Here is an 18,709-nt window from a genome sequence, read left to right on the forward strand (position 1 = left end):
TTCGTTCTAATAAAACTCCATGTCATTCCAAGCATGAGTGTCAATTTTTACCTCTCTATCTACATTATTCCGTAGTTTATTAAGTTTTCAAATTTATACTGACTTATTGATTACCCGGTACGTCACTTCGAACTGGACGCGGAGCGGCAATCCATGGAGTGGCGCCAGGGCACCTCTCCTCCGAAGAAAAAGTTCAGACCCGCCCCCTCAGCGGGTAAGGTCGTGGTGATGATCTTCTGGGATTCTGAAAGGATTATTCTGATGTCATCACTCATGGCGCAGCGGTCAACTCGGAAGTGTTTTGTTCTACCCTACTTCAGCGTGTTCCTGGCCACAAAGATGCAAATCAACTTCTGCTTCTCCATCCCAAAACAAGGCCACACGAAAGTCTGCGTTCCAGAGAGAAGGTCACAAAACTTCATTGTAAATTGTTCCTCGTCCACCCTACAGCCCGGATATCACATGTTCTAACGTCCCTCTGTCTGACCCAATGGAGCATAAACTGAGCGGGGAGCAGTACGTGCATGGTGGGGAGGTTATTGATGCAGCAAGACGTTGCCCTCGACGTCGACCCGTGGAGCGGTAGCACGCTGGCATATAGGTCCTCCCAGCAAGGTGAGGCAAGGCCGTCTCTCTGAACGGAGATTATGTTGAAATGTAGGTTCAAATGGTTCAAATGGCTCTGAGCACTATGGGACTTAACTTCAGTGGTCATCAGTACCCTAGAACTTAGAACTACATAACCTAACTAACCTAAGGACATCACACACATCCATGCCCGAGGCAGGATTCGAACCTGCGACCGTAGCAGCCGTGCGTGGTTCCGAACTGAAGCGCCTAGAACCGCTCGTCCACAGCGGCCGGCTCTCGACATGTTATTCGTACTCAGTTGAGTCACGAGAAAAGGTTTCCGTCGTATTTATGCAACAGGCTTTGACAGCGGAATGGTCGTTGGAGCTAGACGCATGCGACATTCCATATCGGAAACAGATAGGGAACTCAATATTTCGCGACCTACGGTGGTAAAAGCCTGCTGAGGATACCACGTTCCAGGCATTATCTCTCACCACGGACAAAGCACTGCCCAACGACTTTCACTGTAAGGCAGAGAGCAGCGGCGTTTGCTTAGAGTTGTTAGTGCTTACAGACAAGCAACGTTGCACGAAATAACCGTAGAAATCAATGTGGAACGTACGACGAATGCATCCGTTTGGACAGTGCGGCGATATTTGGCGTTAGTGGGCTGTGGTAGCAGACGACCGACGCGAGGGCGTTTGCTAACAGGACGACATCGCCTGCAGCGCCTCTCCTGGGCTCGTGGCCGTATCGGTTGGACCCTGAAGACCCCACGAAACCATGGAACGAAGTTCTCAACAAGGCACTGTGCAAGCTGGTGGTGGCTCCATAATGGCGTGGGATGTGTTTACACGGAACAGATTGGGTTCTCTGGTCCAGCTGAACCGATCACTTACCGTAAATGGTTATGTTTGGCTGCTTGGAGACGATTTGCAGCCCTTCATACAGTTCATGTTCTGAAACAATAATGGAATTTTTATGGATGACTGTACGCCATATCTCTGAGTCACAGCTATGTGCGAATGGTTTCAAGAACATTGTGGACAGTTTGAGCGAGTGATTTGGTCACCCAGACCGCCCAACGTGAATCCCATCGAGCGTTTGTGGAACGTAATCGAGAGATCAGTTCGTGCACAAAATTCTGAACCGGCAACGCTTTCGCAATTATGGATTGCTACACAGGCAGCGTGGCTCAGTATTTCTGCAAGGGGCTTACAACAACTCGTTGTGGAGTCCAGGCCAAGTCGAGTTGCTGCAATACACGGTGTTAGAAGGTATGCGACGACTTTTGTCACCTTTTTCTAATATGGTGTATTGGAAGCGGCAATAAAAGCAACCTGGTTTCAGAAAAAAACGTGCAGGATTACTTCGGTAAAGCCTCTCGTATACTGCAAAATTCTACTGTAGATCGATGTTATAGATAGCGCATGGTACGGTGGCCGATGCACAGTGACCAGTTTATCGCCCGAGGCGCTGGGCGAAATCATTTGTTTGTTGGGAGGGGGGGGGGGGGGCGACAATATCTGCCACCTTTCGGTCAATCGGCGACGATACAACTGACGTGCACGCCCTGCACCCTTCCTCAAACGGTTTTACAGAAACTATTCGGTAAAAAATTTCTTACTTGTAACTTTATATGTCAGTTTCATTATGATGTGTCCATCATTTCGTTAAGGGGAGGTTTACTATCTTTTGGTTCAAAAAAATCCTTTTTTTATAACTCCTTTTTTGGATCCGTAAAAGTGTTTATAATCTACCCCTGAAACGGTTTTTCCGAATACGGAACGGAAATGTTTGTTATTCGCGTTTGAACAAAAATATGCACCTGCCTGAAATCGGCCTTTTCCACGCACCAATTTTTTTTCTTTCGGAGGACGAGTTATTGTACCGGTGCTTGCGAGGAAACACACAAAATTCAAATGAAAGTTTGAACGCGTGTGTTTGGAAATTAGCCTCCAATCATTTGCATTCTGGTGCGAAGACTGGGGAGATTGCGGCTTTCCTGGCAGTGAGCACTTTCAACGAAGGGTATTCAGCAATTGTGAAGACGGTGACAACGATGGACGTCACCCTGGGACTCTATTCGACGCAGTTCGCCAAGCATTCGGACGGCCACCGGATTCAAGCGGCCGAAAACCGCCTGTCACCTACCTTACGAGCGGCTCTAGAGCAGCGCAGGGTGGCCCAGATCGAGCAGAATGCCCTCTATGACGAAGAGGAAGGACTAGTTTATGGACCCGGAATAGCAGATTGAACGTAAGTTTCATAGTATTGCAGTTATATCTAGTCAAAACTTCAAACGCGTTTTTCTCGAAATGACCTTTTTTATCGCGCAGTATGGTAACTTCAGATCTGATGAACCGATTGGCATCATTCTTTGTTTCAGACGAAGCTAACTAAATTGTCTAGGAGTTGTACCACTTTTATTCCGACCCATCAACTGTAAATATTTTTAAATGGCCGACGAAGTCGAAAAATCGATGAAAAAGCGCTTTTTTCAAATGGCCGCCATTTTGTTTCCTATGGTCCAAATAACTTAAGCGAGTTACAACTCCTAAAGAATATTATGTACTTCTCTAACGTCAACTCAGTTTTGATTTCAGACGAGCCGGCTGACATGTGACATACTGCGCGTGGATGTATACAGCGAAATTTTATTTCGTTCCGACGGCACTTCCGCCTTTGCTCTTCGACATTTCCGGTCGAAAAAATTCCAGTTTGTAGAGAAAATATCAATAAATATATTGACCAAATTTGACATTGACATCTATAACACACCCCTAGAAAAAAATTCTCAAAGAACATGCTTTTTTCGGGCCAAAGATAGTAAACCTCCCGTTAATGGTCATAGTTATGAAGTGGAAGATAAACACTGGGCGAAATTTAGCTAACATATTGAATTTTTCTTTAGACTTGGTTGTAATTCTCTATCTGTCACCAATCTTGAGAAAACTCTTCTGACATAGCACACTCATTTGCGATGGCACTGCGCCAGCGATAAAGTCAGAGTGAAATATTCGCAACATTCCTTATGTTTCAAGAACGGTCTGAAATATCAAAATGTGATTTTGGCAAATTATAGCGCACCAAGAGGAGAGTATTATGCCATATGGTTATTACGCAAAACTTCTTTATCTACTGTGTTATTCCACTAAGAACAGAGTTTTCCGAAGAAAGAATGTAATTTTTAAGGGCCTTCGTTAGCTGGTGAAACCACAAATTCTATGGGTTTTGGAACAACATAAGTTAAGACATTACACATTTATTTTGTACAGAGGATGTGTTCTTTTCGTAAGATGCTGAAATTACTTTTCCTCAGCTCCTCTCCTAATAAACCACTGTTTCAGAATTCTCTCGGAGTTGCGCCTGCACAACATGTTAGTGAAGTGAGACTGTGCAAAATACGCTGAGTTTTGGAAAGAGAAGCAAATTTTAATATGGCAAGAAGAGAAATGCGTAGGTGTGGTGTGCACACTGTAAGATCTTCAGTACACACACCATCAGATTATTTGACTTGTCGTTCTAACGAAGTACTTGAGTGTCAGCTATATGTCTCGTGGTCTTATCGTGGCATGTTTATCTTCTGCCGTTAGGTCAGACGATAGAAATGCCACTTGCACACTTAGAGTAGCAGAATTACGGTGACTTGACAGAAGTGTCTATACATTTATCTTCATGGCTATGTACAGGATTACGGTAATCTCATTAGGCATAGACTGAAACTTGACTATAGACTGGTACAGACAAATCTAGAACTCGTACAGACTGTTGCAGACAAATGCAGACTGGTACAGACTGGTGCAGACAAATGCAGACTGCCTAATTGGAGGTCTGTACACTTGCTATAATACCTCGCACGTTCATGTATCACCGCGTGAGTGTGATCCGCGAGGAGAAAAGGTTCTACGTTAGCAGCAGTCTCACTGGCTGCGTTGCACATTAATACGCGGATCGGCGGAAGCAGAGTTTGGTCCGTCTCTATGGCAGCGCCATCTCGTAGTGCAGAGACAGACGAGTGCTGCGCCTGTTGTGCTTAGCGAGGCGCGCTCTGGTGGGAAAGTTGTGTACGCGCTGACTACGCGGAACTATGTACACAACAGTAGGTTCTACTAAAAAGTCCCCAGTAGTGACTCTTCTCTCAAAGCTGAAAATGGTCAACAAAGCAGGCAAAAATGAATCGTTACATTTCCGGGAGATTTTTTTTTTTTTTGCATACTAACCAAAGTTGAGGTGACAGACCATGCAAGTGTGGACGTGGGTGGGACTCCTCTTAATATTTTCCAAAAATGTGAGCGTAGGCTTCAGTTTAGAACGGCATTTCCCCTACAACGATCCCCCCAGCCGACTGCGCATCTAGCGGCCACGGTATTTTGCGCGCACTCTAGCAGAGCACTTTCGCTGCGAACCGGGCGGTGCTTACGTAACGCCTGGAGAGGATAACAAGGCGCCGACCGCAAACCGCAGCGCGCGGGTGGTCTGCGGCGTGCACTGTTCGCTCTGCAATTAGGCGGCTATTAGCCGGACACACACGACAAACGACTGCCGTCGGTCCGATACTCGCGAATAAGCGGGCCCGCGCCGCCTAATGGGCTTTTATCTGGCGGGCCTCGGCAGCAGAGCGCGCCTTTCATCTGCCTCTGACCGTCTGGCTGGCGCCGCTGCCCGCTATCGGCGACGCCCGCACTGGGCGGCGCTAATAGCCTGCCAGCTCGCGACTGTCCCCGTGCCAACCGGCTGGCCCGTGGAGCGCGCGCTTACTCACCTCCGTAATGGGGTCTGCGAGCGGGACACGGCGCAGCATTCTAAATTGAGAGAAAGCTGCCGACGGAAAAATCATCTCGCAGCGGTGTGTACGTTCCATCCAATACTTAGGTTGTATCTGGAGTGTTTTTCATCTACGCATATACTCCGCAAGCCACTATACGGTGCGTGGCGAAGCATCCAAACAATGCTTGGATCTGCAGTCTTCTTCATCTGCACCCACACACTCCGCAAGCCACTACACGGTGCGTGGCGGAGGGTACCATCTACCACTACTACACTACTGGTCATTAAAATTGCTACACGACGAAGATGACGTGCTACAGACGCGAAATTTAACCGACAGGAAGAAGATGCTGTGATATGCAGATGATTAGGTTTTCACAGCATTCACACTAGGCTGGCGCCGGTGGCGACACCTATAACGTGCTGATATGAGGAAAATTTACAACCGATTTCTCATATACAAACAGGAGTTGACGGGCGTTCCCTGGTGAAACGTTGTTGTGATGCCTCATGTAAGGAGGAAAAATGTGTACCATCACGTTTCCGAGTTTTATAAAGGTGGGATTGTAGCCTGTCGTGATTGTGGTTTATCGTATCGCGACACTGCTGCCTGCGTTGGTCGAGATCCAATGACGGTGGGTTCAGGAGGGTAATACGGAACACCGTGGTGGATCCAAGTGGCCGGCCTATTATCACTAGCAGTCGAGATGACAGGCATCTCATCCACATGGCTGTAATGGATTGTACAGCCGCATCTCGATCCCTCAGTCAACAGATGGGGACGTTTGCAAGACAACAACCATCTGCGAGAACAGTTCGATGACACTTGCAGCAGCATGGACTATCAGCTCGGAGGCCATGGGTGCGGTTACCCTTGATGCTGCATCACAGACAGGAGCGACTGCGATGGTGTACTCAACGACGAACCTGGGTGCACGAATGGCAAAACGCCAGTTTTTCGGATGACTCCAGGTTCTGTTTACAGCATCATGATGGTCGCATCCGTGTTAGGCGACATCACAGTGGACACACATTGGAAACATGTATTCGTCATCGCCATACTGGCGTATCACCTGGCATGATGGTATGGGTTGCCATTGTTTACACGTCTCGGTCACCTCTTGTTTGCATTGACAGCACTTTGAGCAGTGGACGTTACATTTCGGATGTGTTACGACCCGTGGCTCTACCCTCCATTCGATCCCTGCAAAACTCTACATTTCAGCAGGATACAGCACGACCGCATGTTGCAGGTCCTGTACGGGCCTATCTGGATACAGAAAACGTTCGACTGCTGCCTTGGCCAACACATTCTCCAGATCTCTCACCAACTGAAAACGTCTGGTGAATGGTGGCCGAGCAACTGGCTCATCACAATACGCCAGTCACTGCTCTTGATGAACTGTGGTACCGTGTTGCAGCTGTATGGGCAGCTGTAACTGTACACGCCATCTCAAGCCGAGGAGTATCAAGACGTTATTACGGCCAGAGGTGGTTGTTCTGGGTACTGATTTCTCAGGATCTATGCAGCCAAATTGCTTGAAAATGTAATCACATGTCAGTTCTAGTATAATTTATTTGTTCAATGAATATCCGTTTATCAACTGCATTTCCTCTTGGTTTAGCAATTTTAATGGCCAGTAGTGAAGTTGCTTCCTCTGCACTCTGTATAAGCCCTATATATGCCTAATTTATCGTATCTCATCTTCATAATCCTTTAGCGATATGTAGTTGGCTGCACTATGAGGGTTGCCCAGAAAGTAATGCACCACATTTTTTTTTCAACCGAAAACAATGCTACGAATGCGAAGCGCTACGTACGTATTACTTGAAGTCTCTTGAGTGAGCGCGCCATGCTTCCGTCACTTCCGACCATAGCGCAGCTGTAGGGCAGTTTCAAAATGGCGTCAGTAGGTTACGTATGTTACAAGAAACGTGCCGTCACTGAATTTCTCGCTGCAGAGAAAGAAACTGTGGGGAATGTACACAAACGCTTGTGCAAAGTGTATGGAGCATCTGCTGTCGTCTGCTGGGCACAGAGGAAGAGGTCATCAGAAGGCGGTTCGGCAGAGGTCCACGATTTGCAGCGGTCGGGGAGACCATCCACGGTTGTCAGAGGTGACATGTTGCAGGGAGCTGATGTTGTCATTCGCGAGGACAGACGCATTACGACTCGGCAGTTGACGCTGCATCTGTCAATCAGCAAACGAGGTGTGGATTCAATTGTCCACACTCTGGGATATTCAAAAGTGTGTGCAAGATCGGCCCGGCGGTGTCTAACGGTGAATCACAAATCGCACAGAAAAAACAATTGTCTTGATTTGTTGCAACGTTTTGAAGGTGAGGGGGAAGCCTTCTTGTCCTGGAACGCGACAGGTGATGGAACCTGGGTTCACCATTTTGAGACCGAAACAAACTGACAGTCCATGGAATAGCTCCTTTCCCACTCCCCACAGAAGAAAAACTTCAATTCAACTGTTTCCGCAGGTAACGTCATGATCACCGTGTTCTGGAACTGTGAAGGTGTGATTCTCATTGATGAGATGCCAAGAGGCGGAACCATTAATTCAGAAGCATATGCCAACGCATTAACCAAACTCAAGAGGCGCTTCCAGCGACATCGGCACCACAGAAACTGTTGTGTTGGCAGAAGAGCCAACACTGTGTTACTAGAGGAGGCCGAAATGCACGCGTTTTAGCTCACGCAGGCTGGCGCGAGGAGGGAAGGACTGTACTGACGTGAGGTCTGGAACATGACAAGGAATTAGAATTCAGAAAGCGGACGTAATTAGTTTGATACCTAACTTTAATACATTAACGATGAAAGTCGCTCTTGACGGTACATGCTTCACAATATTATCTGTTCAGGATACATTCGTAGTAACTGAATACGGCGCCTTGCTAGGTCGTAGCAAATGACGTAGCCGAAGGCTATGCTAAACTGTCGTCTCGGCAAATGAGAGCGTAGAAGTCAGTGAATCATCGCTAGCAAAGTCGGCTGTACAACTGGGGCGAGTGCTAGGAAGTCTCTCTAGACCTGCCGCTTGGCGGCGCTCTGTCTACAATCACTGATAGTGGCGACACGCGGGTCCGACGTATACTACCGGACCGCGGCCGATTTAAAGGCTACCACCCAGCAAGTGTGGTGTCTGGCGGCGACACCACAGAAGCCCAGGAGATGTTTTGCTGCAACAGCACAACGCTCGGCCCCACACAAGCCTGAGGACTGCTGAACACATCTGAAAACAGGGTCGCACAGTGTTACCCCATTCACCCTACAGCCCTGACCCAGCCCCCTCGGACATCCAATTCTTTGGGCCATTGAAGGTTGCCGTGCGTGGAAGACATTTTGAGGACGATGAGGAGGTGATTGACACAGTGAAGCAGTGGCTCCGCCACCGGGACAAGGACCGGTGCCGCCAGGGCACACACACCCTCATTCCGCACTGGAGGAGGCCATACAACGGGATGGAGATGACGTGGAAAAATAGGGTGTGCAGATAAAACACCGTTCCTTTGTGTGCCTAATGTTCAATAAAGAATTGTCGAAGAAAAAAAATGCGGTGCATTACTTTCTGCGAAACCCTCCTGCAATCGTTCTGCCGTTAACTTCAAATGTCAATTCTCTAAATTTTCTCAACAATGCTCCTCGAAAATCATGTCGCCTTCCCTCAAGGGATTCCCATTTGCGTTCCCAAAGCATCTCGGTAACATTTGCATGTTGTTCGAACCTACCAGTAACAAGTTTTTCTATCTCCATCCTTGTGACAGATTTTTTGCGGGACGTAGGCCGTTCACTTATATAATAAAATTAAAGTACTATTGGTACCGTTTTACCACGAGGGTTGCAGACATTACACCATTTTTCAGTAATCTACGGAAGCCAGTTCATTGATGTTGGCCACTGATCGGATCATTACACGACTGGAGTTCACCTCCTGAGCGTCAGTTAAGGCCCAGAGTACTGAGTCACCGAAACTGGTCGTAATAGAATAAAATAACGTCAAAACGACGGCTGATGGGGTTTCCCTTTATTACGCACTGGTAACAAGTCTAGCAGCCTGCCTCTAAAATGCTTCGGTCTCTCTCTTTAGTCCGACCCAGAGCGGATCACACACTGGAGCAGTTCTCCAGAGTAGGTCGCACTATCGTTTTATATGCCATCTGCTTTGCAGATAACTCGCAACTTCCTAAAATTCTCCAAATAAACCGAACTCCACCATTCGCCTTCCGTCCCACGGTTCTTACATGCTCGTTCCATTCCATATCGCTTTGCAATGCTATGCCCAGATATTTGAACGACATGACTGTGTCAAGCAACACACTACTAAGGTTGTACTCAAACATTAAGGGTTTGTTTATCCTACTCATGCGCATTAACTTACGTTTCTCCACACTTAGTGGCAGCTGGTGTCTATTACACCAATTAGAAATTTGTTGTAAGTCATCTAATATCCTCCTGCAGTCACTCAACTTTGACGCCTTCAAGGATACTACAGCTTCGTCAGCAAACAACTACTGATTCCTGGCCAGCCTGTCTGCCCAATCATTTACATATATACAAAATAACAGCGGTCCTATCACAGTTTCCTGGGGCACTCCTGACGACTACCTTGTCTGTTATGAACATTCGCCGTTGAGGACTACATGCTCGGTTCTATTACTTAACAAGTCTTCGAGCCACTCATACATGTGCAAACCTATTCCATATGCTCTTACCTTCGTTAACTGTCTCCAGTATGGCACCCTGTCTAATGCTTTTCGTAAATCTACGAATATGGAATCTGCCTGTTGCCCTTCATCCATAGTTTGCAGTGTATCATTTGCTTTGGGCCTTTGGGCCACTTCAACCTGGGGCCAGCCTTGCTGCTATGGACTTTGTGGTATAGTATCAGAGGGTGGTAGGATGTCCTTCCTGTCGCCACCCCGTACCCCCTGGGACAGAATTAGTGTATCCCAGCAGTCTGTGTCTAGTATAAGCCATGAAATAGTGCGAACGTTTTTCAGATGTCTGTGAGTTATGTAACTGAGGCGGGACGTGGGAACCAGCCCAGTATTCACCTAGTGGGATGTGGAAAACCGCCTAAAAACCACATCCAGGCTGGCCAGAACACCGGCCCTCATTGTTAATCTGCTGGGCGGATTCGAACCGGGGACGGCACGCCTACCCGAGTCCAGGAAGCAACGCATTAGCGTCCTCAGCTAATCTGGCGGGTATAGTTTATGCGAGAAAAAGGCAATATGGGTTCTGCACTCTCTCTGAGTGCAGATAGTTTGCTGCAGGAGGTTTATTGAACTTGTAGTAGTGTAACTTTAGTCCCGTATCGCTTCTCAAAGAGAAACAGGCGACCATTATTTGACATGGTTTACAAATGTAACAATGCAGAGAATTCATCTGGGTTTCCGATGAAATCAACGGTGCCTTATGTCGCGTAACTGGTGCCCTGTACCGCTCAGCGTTGAGTGGTTGGTCTTCGCTTGACACCACAGACTCTACAAGGACAGACGAAAAAAGCCTTTCAAGATGACAACTAGCTCTGCACAATTAGCAACCAATGCATCACCTACAGCGAAGACACGCGCTCACACTCTCTCTGTAATACTAGGGCCCGGTCTCCTTTGACTGACGACCTCAGATGTTGAGTCGCATGGTGCTCAGAGGCCGATCTCCTTTCAAGTACCGTCCATTAGAAAAAAGAACAGGTTTTCCTAAATGCATTCCTTTCTAGAGCCACACCTAACAATCTCGACCCTCCTCTTTCCAAATCGGAGCAGTATTCTCTATGAGCGATCCCTCTTGAAGGAGGGCTGACCTCCAACCCTAGATTCAAATCAGAAACTGCCATCACTCCACGCGCCGACGACAGGCAGTGACCAAAGGAGACAAGGGAAATGGCCCAAAGAAAGCCCCTTTTACTGTATCCCTGATAGCTGACTGCGATGACGAAGAAGTTCATATATTTTAATAGCCACATAAAGTTATACCAATTGCATTTCACGTCGCGGAGACACTGCAATCGCGAACCACCAGTGAAGTGAAAGGACGTACTTGCTATTTAAGTTCGTTTATCACCAAAGTCAAATCGCTTTATCGATCATCGAGATTACTATGGGATAATACAGTGCGGTGTCTATGGAGCATTTGAAACTGTGTGCTATAGAAACTTCTGGTCCTCAGCGTCGCCATGTCACAGGTCCAGCTACTCCTTCCTATTAGCAGGAGCGGTCCTTCCACCTCCATACTACATTAGGTGTGCCAACTCGTCAATATACCCACTTGGGAGTCCCACTGGGCTCTATACTTGGTCCACTATTACACATCAATGAGATTATAAAAACCCAAATGGCTCTATATGCCAACGATACTACACTCCTGTGTAAGAGCAGGAGTCTCTACACGTTCCAATTTCATCTCCCCATGTTAATTAGAACTTATCGTTGGGGCTACTACTGATCGTCTGACATGCAACCAAGGAAAGACCCTGACCATTGTCTTAACACGGCATCCCAACACCGCCGCCTTATTGCCTGTTGAGGTCCGTGGTTCACCAGTACGATGGACAAAGACCATGAGGCCTAAATATTTTGTAAATTGAAGGTGGAGAGTGGAAGAAAGGAGCGGAAAGGGGAGAGAAGTCTGCCGTCAGCTGCATAGGGACATTACGCAGAATCGGCGGCGACGAGTGAAAATGTATTCCGGACCGAGATCCGAACCAGGGGTCTCTTGCTTACTAGGCAGGTTCGGTAAGCACTGCTCCACCCGGGGCACAGCGTTGTCGCAACTGCGTGGACTGTTTCGCCTCGCCTCACGGCCGATCCACACTCCCATCGAGCGCCACCTACCCTCAGGCCTGTCCATATAATTTGATAGGCCTAGCTGGGCCATCCAACTTCTCCAGTGCGGATGTTCAAACATGGAGGAAACGGCCAGGGCTGTGGATAGGTGGCGCTCTATTGGAGTGTGAGGCGGCCGTGAGGTCTGCGCAGTTGCGACAACACTGTGTCCCGGATGGCGCAGTGACTACCGCACCTGCCTAGTGAGCAAGAGATTCCTGGTTCGGATCTCGGTCCGGTACGCAATTTCGCTCGTCACCGCCGATTCTGCGCAATGTCCCTATGAAACTGACAGCAGTGATCTCCCCACTTTTCTTTCCTTCCTTCCCCTCTCCACCTTCAATTTACATATAATGTGTAACAGCAGCGGTATCTGGTGGTGTCTGTTCTTACGGAGATGTCCGAAAGTAAACACATTCATGCACTAAATATTCTGCCTGCATTTCAGCAATTCTTTTGACGTGGCGTTATCATGTCGAGAACATCTCCTGCCAGGATATGCGACCCTAGCACCAACTGTACACGCTCCTAAATCAATGCTCGACTTAGCCCACCGATGTAGTTCCCACCGTCTACAAGATGCTCCTGCGGCCACCCATTCAGTACGTTGTCTGGAAACTTGGCAGAACAACAGCTCAGTCGGGTCCATCGAGTCCAGAACTGGAAACTGTAGCTGGTGTTGCGCCTTCCAGCAGATCAGGCGTCAGAGCTGGTTTATCGGAAGGCAGGCATCGCCTAACTGCAGAAACCTTTCCGTGTGATGTCATGAGCCTTCTTTGCTAATACGTGAGTTTCAGACAACTGGCACGGGTCCTGTAGACTACCAGCACACCGGCACCTGCCAGTCAGACCTGCCATGCACTTAAAGTACCGTCGCTCAATAGATAGGACCGGAACAGATGAAAGGGAAATGTGCTGAAAGTCATACACTGAGGCTACAAAGTCATGTAATACGTCCTAACATGGTACCGGACCTCATTTTGTCGGGCGTAGTGTAGCAATTCGGCATGGTCAGGTCACTCGAAGTCACCTGCAGGAATACTGAGCCCTCCTGCCTCTATAGCCGTCCATAGCTGCGAAAGTGTTACCGGTGCAGGATTCTGTGCACGAACAGACCTCTAGAGCATGTCCCATAGATGTTCGCTGCCGGCCGCGGTGGTCTAGCGGTTCTAGGCGCGCAGTCCGGAACCGCGCGACTGCTACGGTCGCACGTTCGAATCCTGCCTCGGGCATGGATGTGTGTGATGTCCTTAGGTTAGTTACGTTTAAGTAGTTCTAACTTCTAGGGGACTGATGACCACAGATGTTAAGTCCCACAGTGCTCAGAGCCATTTGAACCATTTGAATAGATGTTAGCTGTGATTCATGTCGGGTGATCTGAGTGGCCGAACCATTCGCCTGAATAATCCGGAATTTTCTTCAAACCAAACAGTTGTGGCCCAATGACAATTCCATCGTTGCTTGGGCTCATGAAGTCCGTGAATGGCCAAAAATGGTCTCCGAGAAAGCCGAACATAACCATTTTCAGTCAATGATCGATTCAGTTTGACAAGAGGACCCATTTCATTCCATTCTATGTGAACACAGCCCACACCACTATGGAGCCACCACCAGCCTGCACAGTGCTTTGTTGACAACTTGGGTGCTTGGCTTCGTGGGGTCTGCGCCATATGTGAACCCTACCAATCAGCTCTTGCCAACTGAAACAGAGGCTCACCTGACCAGGATGCGGTTATCCAGTCGTCCAGGGTTGAACCGATATGATCAGGGGCCCGGGAGAAGCGCTGCAGGCTGTGTCGTGCTGTTAGCAGGCAATCGCGCCAGTCACCTACTGCCCTAGCCCTTAACGCCAAATATCGCTGCGCTGCCCTAACGGATACGTCCGTCCTACGTTCCACTTCGATTTCTGCTGTTGTTTCATGCAGTGTTGTATATTAAATCTTTTTGACTATGGCATATTTTACAAATATGGGTGGATATTATTATGGAATTGTGGAGATTTATGCTTCAGCTAGCGTAAATTACACTAGACGTAACCTAAGCTTATAGTATATTCATAATATTCGCAGTAGCTCAGTAACAGAATGACTATTAAGCAAAATTTATTACAACTTAATGGATCCCAATTAAATTTTCTGTTCTCCATGGGACTAGTTACTTTTAATACTTAAATAATATTCACACACCACTACTAGTACGTGGGATAATTAGAGTAAAAGTAAATGAACTGATATTTCATAAACACGTCACTTTTTTTGACTTTATAATAAAAATTATTTTAATCACAAAATGTGCACAATACAATTGGACGCACAATATTATCACTTCACTTCTTAATTTGTTTTACTCTTTTTACCTTTTTTGCTTAAAGTGAAGATCAGGAGACAAGCAGCGTGTTGAAAAGCGGTTAATTTCTGCCTTCTCGCCTCGCGAGAAATTCAGAATAATTTGATTTAATCTCGTGAGTATCGCGTTGGCACCGAAGGAAGAAAATGTAGTAACGAAGTATCTATAAAATTTATAAATTGGAAACTTGGGACTGCTATTACGGAATCAAAGTAGAAATGTTAAATTAAACGATTATTATTTAACGAAGTAAATAACTTGCCTTCCCCCCAAGAACCATGGGCCTTGCCGTTGGTGGGGAGGCTTGCGTGCCTCAGCGATACAGATGGCCGTACCGTAGGTGCAACCACAACGGAGGGGTATCTGTTGAGAGGACAGACAAACGTGTGGTTCTTGAAGAGGGGCAGCAGCCTTTTCAGTAGTTGCAGGGGCAACAGTCTTTATGATTGACTGATCTGGCCTTATAACATTAACCAAAACGCCCTTGCTGTGCTGGTACTGCGAACGGCTGAAAGCAAGGGGAAACTACAGCCGTAATTTTTCCCGAGGGCATGCAGCTTTACTGTATGATTAAATGATGATGGCGTCCTCTTGGGTAAAATATTCCGGAGGTAAAATAGTCCCCATTCGGATCTCCGGGCGGGGACTACTCAAGAGGACGTCGTTATCAGGAGAAAGAAAACTGGCGTTCTACGGATCGGAGCGTGGAATGTCAGATCCCTTAATCGGGCAGGTAAGTTAGAAAATTTAAAAAGGGAAATGGATAGGTTAAAGTTAGATATAGTGGGAATTAGTGAAGTTCGGTGGCAGGAGGAACAAGACTTCTGGTCAGGTGGCTACAGGGTTATAAATACAAAATGAAATAGGGGTAATGCAGGAGTAGGTTTAGTAATGAATAGGAAACTAGGAATGCGGGTAAGCTACTACAAACAGCATAGTGAAAGCATTATTGTGGCCAAGATAGACACAAAGCCCACGCCTAATAGAGTAGTACAAGTTTATATGCGAACTAGCTCTGTAGATGATGAAGAAATTGAGGAAATGTATGATGAGATAAAAGAAATTATTCAGGTAGTGAAGGGAGACGAAAATTTAATAGTCATGGGTGACTGGAATTCGTCAGTAGGAAAAGGGAGAAAAGGAAACATAGTAGGTGAATATGGATTGGGGGGAAGAAATGAAAGAGGAAGCCGTCTGGTAGAATTTTGTACATAGCTAACACTTGGTTCAAGAATCATAAAAGAAGGTTGTATACATGGAAGAATCCTGGAGATACTAAAAGGTATCAGATAGATTATATAATGGTAAGACAGAGATTTAGGAATCAGGTTTTAAATTGTAAGACATTTCCAGGGGCAGATGTGGACTCTGATCACAATCTATTGGTTATGAACTGTAGATTAAAACTGAAGAAACTACAAAAAGGTGCTAATTTAACGAAATGGGACCTGGATAAACTGAAAGAACCAAGGTTGTAGAGAGTTTCAGGGAGAGCATAAGGGAACAATTGACAGGAATGGATGAAAGAAATACAGTAGAAGAAGAAAGGGGAGCTCTGAGGGATGAAGTAGTGAAGGCAGCAAAAGATCAAGTAGGTAAAAAGACGAGGACTAGTAGAAATCCTTGGGTAACAGAAGAGATATTGAATTTAATTGATGGAAGGAGAAAATATAAAAATGCACTAAATGAAGCAGGCAAAAAGGAATACAAAGGTCTCAAAAATAAGATCGACAGGAAGTGCAAAATGGCTAAGCAGGGATGGCTAAAGGAAAAATGTAAGGATGTAGAGGCTTATCTCACTAGGAGTAAGATAGATACTGCCTACAGGAAAATTAAAGAGACCTTTGGAGAAAACAGAGCCACTTGTATGAATATCAAGAGCTCAGATGGAAACCCATTTCTAAGCAAAGAAGGGAAGGCGGAAAGGTGGAAGGAGTATATAGGGGGTTTATACAAGGGCGATGTACTTGAGGACAATATTATGGAAATGGAAGATGATGTAGATGAAGACGAAATGGGAGATAAGATACTGCGTGAAGAGTTTGACAGAGCAATGAAAGACCTGAGTCGAAACAAGGCCCCGGGAGTAGACAACATTCCATTAGAACTACTGACGGCCTTGGGAGAGCCAGTCCTGACAAAACTCTACCATCTGTGAGCAAGATGTATGAGACAGGCGAAATACCCTCAGACTTCAAGAAGAATATAATAATTCCAATCCCAAAGAAAGCAGCCGCTATTACGTGGCGATTTTAATTTATGAAATTAGCGGAAGCGAATTATTCGCCCGCTTCAGTTACAATACACATTTTTTCCATAGCCGCCAGCCGGTGCAACGGAAGACATAGCTTTAAGATTTTTATTTTCAGTTTAACAGGCGAGATCCAAGACTCAGACTACAATGCATTACGAAAGAAAATGGTAAGAAATTATTCTCTCGCGCGTGTGTTGGCACATGCAAACAATAATCAGAGGTTTTATGTTTGAGCAGGAAGGTTTAGCCGAGGCAAGAACCTAAAAAAGTTTAATTCATTTTTCAACTTATATGTAACGTGTTAAAAGATCAGTCTGTCCTTCAATTATTAATGTGATTAATTATTTAGTAAGGATTAACTTTCATTGAACAAAACATCTTACAAATAGCAGTGTAATTCAAATCAAAGAAAAAATCATAAATTAAACTAATAACCAAATTAGCAATTAATTTTGACAAAATCCCACCACTTAATAACGACAATCATATTAAAAGAAAGAGAAAATATTTTATAGTATCATAAATCACGCGAGATACCCCAAGACTGGGGCAGCAAATATACTTGGGGAACATAAACACAGTAATGCCTCTTGGCTGGCAAGCCAGTTAACTACAATGTTATCCTTTCGCTCCACATATCGTTTACTATATATAACCTTTTGATCATATTTTGGTTGTACATATCTACATCATCTATATCTACATCATTACTCTGCAATTTACAATTAAGTGCCTCGCTGATATTTCATCTAACGTCCTGTAATCTACTTCTCTACCATTCCACATCCGAGCAGCACGCGGAAAAAACAAACACTTTCCGTGTGTGCTCTGATTTCTCTTATTTTTTATTATGATCATTTCTCCACTCGTAGGTGCGCGATAACAAAATATTTTTACAGTCTGAGGAGAAAGTCGGAGAGTGACATTTCATGAGAAGATCCTGCCCACTCCAATTAGTGCCATACACGTGGCACTGTGTCCGTTATTTGGCGGTAATACAAAACGAGCTGCCCTTCTTTGAACTTTTCTGATGTCATCCGTCAATCCTACCTAATGCGGATCCCACACTGCACAGCACTATTCCAGAATATGGAGGACAAGTGTACTGTGAGCAGTCTCTTTTGTAGACCTGTTACATTTTGTAAGTGTTCTGACAATAAGTCACATACTCCTTGAAACTGACTACAGATGATGGTGTCATTACTGAAGGTTTCTCGAAGCAAATATTTCACCTGGCAAGCAGCTTGTGGTGTCACTCCATCGTGCATGAAAGTAGTTCTTGCAAGCTGAAATCACGTGCTTCATAAGGAGGTGTCGCTGTACACGTGACAGGCCGGGAGGTGTCATCAGCTTCAAGAAAAACAGATGGAGAATAAAGGACCTTTTGAAGCCACGCCATATAGTCACATAAGTGTATCTTCCTGCATAATATGTAGCAAAGTAGAGCCCCATGTGCCACAGTTCTGTGCATTCACGACGCCGTTCAATGTAAAATGAGACTCGTCCGTCCAAAGACTATTCCGTGGCCACATGTCATCCATTTCTATGCGGGCCAAAAAACGAAGGACAAAGTCACGGCGCTGCAGTCTATTTTGGGGTTTCATTTTGTGCACGATATCAGTGTTTAATACGCCGCGAAATCTTTTAACTGTTGTTCAGGGGAGAGACAATTCCCGTGACACAGCTCGGGCACTTGCTGCAGAATCTGAGGCTTGCAGTGCACGGTCGGCTATAGCTAGAGCAGCTTTGTCAACAACCGCCTCGATCTCTCTGATACACCACCTAATTCACTTATGTCTTCAATGTCTTGTTCTTTAGCCAACTTATTGACATGGCACCTCCAGGACCTGTTTCTGTCATCAATATTCCCGAAATGAAGCACTGCTATTGCTGTCGTCCTGCTAAAACAACTTTACCAGCAGTGCAGATTCT

Source organism: Schistocerca gregaria, chromosome 4 (assembly GCF_023897955.1).
Source record: "Schistocerca gregaria isolate iqSchGreg1 chromosome 4, iqSchGreg1.2, whole genome shotgun sequence".
Lineage (NCBI taxonomy): Eukaryota > Metazoa > Arthropoda > Insecta > Orthoptera > Acrididae > Schistocerca > Schistocerca gregaria.